This window comes from Arachis duranensis, chromosome 7 (assembly GCF_000817695.3).
Source record: "Arachis duranensis cultivar V14167 chromosome 7, aradu.V14167.gnm2.J7QH, whole genome shotgun sequence".
NCBI classification, from domain to species: Eukaryota; Viridiplantae; Streptophyta; class Magnoliopsida; order Fabales; family Fabaceae; genus Arachis; species Arachis duranensis.
This window is the reverse complement of record NC_029778.3, coordinates 18163940-18165555: the sequence shown is the minus strand read 5'-3', so window position 1 is coordinate 18165555 and position 1616 is coordinate 18163940. Positions and strand designations below refer to the sequence as shown.

The following is a 1616-nucleotide window of genomic DNA, read 5'->3' as shown; positions in this document are numbered from 1 at the left end:
GTATTTAAATAATAAATATACTTATTCATTAAATTATATGAAATAATTAAAAAGGTTATATTTTTTATTAAAATTTTCTTTAATTAAAATTTGTTTACCTCTCATTTTCTTCAACTAGTGTATTAACATTGACGGGTCTATTAATCTAATATTTTACAAAATATAATACTAAAATTGAAATTATCCAATAAATAATAAAATATTTTATTTTATAAATTATAAAATAAAAAATATTAAAAAAATAAATTAGACACCAAATAACTCATATTCCATTATATATATATATAAAAGAATAAATGACCATTTGTACCCATGAGAGATGAAAACGCTGACATTTGTACCCATGAAAACTCGAAACTAATCTTGTACCCATGATAGATACTGTCCGTGTGACAAAAATGCCCTGGCTTGGATCTGAGCTTGGTTCGTGGGTTTCCGAACCTACGTGGCACTCCCAAACCCCCCTCCAATCTAAGCCAACCATTCACTATCATCATCTTCATCTTCTTCACCATCATCCCCATCCATCACTGTCTCTTCCTAGCCACCATAACCTCCATCACCATCACCTCAGCACCGCCACAGCCACCTCCCTTCACCACAACCTCTGGCAACAACCCATACCGCCGCGCCCCTTTCTCTTCTTCTTCCCCTCTTCTCACCTCCGCTGAGCCCAGAAACCACAGCGCCAGCTCCTCCTCTGGCCACTCAAACCCTTCAATTTCTCATCAGCCTCTTTATACGGAATGGCACACCGATTCTCGGCCACTCTATTCTTCTCCTCTAACATATTAATTGCAGACTATTTCTTCCTTGGAGGTGTTGGAAGCTTATCAGCAATGGCCTTTGAAGGATTTAGACATGCCAACAACTCCTCCGCACGATCCTCAAGATCCATATCTCCATGAATCCTAGCAAAATTTCGAAGAGCCTCCCAAATGTCATCTTCAGGCTGAAATGGCTTACTCTCAATGAACTCCTCAACTTCATTCAACTGACCGGCATTACCCAGAATGTTAATGACCTCCATGTAATGCTCCATGGTGGGAACAATTCCATACTCCTTCATTGATTCAAAGTGCAATAATCCTTCCTCTACAGCTTCTTCCCTTGCACACGCAGCCAAAACCAATGCAAAAGTTTCACTCTCAGGCCGTGTCCCTTCCTCCTTCATCTCCTGAAAAACCAACAAAGCATCATCACCAGCTCCATTTTCAGTGTATCCAATGATCATCAAGTGCCAAGAACTCATGTTTCTCTCTGGCATTCGATCAAATACATTGCGTGCAATATTCATGTTACCACATTTTCCATACATTCCAATCAACCTATTGTTCAATTCAACCTTCCCTCGAAACCTCGATCTTCTCAAGAACTCATGAACCTTTTTCCCATACTCAAGCGACCTCGTACCCTCGCACAAATTCAACATGGCGAGAAAAACACCATAAGCAGCAACAGAACCTCCATTTTCCCCTGTGTCTTCCATCCCCTGCGTTTTTTCCTGAGTTCTGTTTCTTTGCTTTTAGTTCATTTTGCTTAATTTGGTTAGTTAGAAATGCATGTTAGTGGATTTAGGTTTGTTTTTATTCATGCTGGTATTTGAAAATTTTGCT

At 39.0% G+C, this 1616-nt stretch overlaps 1 pseudogene; it reads right to left on the bottom strand.

The window, feature by feature from the left end:
• Positions 1 to 658: 658 nt before the first annotated feature.
• LOC107458118 (pentatricopeptide repeat-containing protein At2g15690, mitochondrial-like) lies at positions 659 to 1489 on the bottom strand (annotated as a pseudogene).
• Between the last annotated feature and the right edge of the window lie 127 nt (positions 1490 to 1616).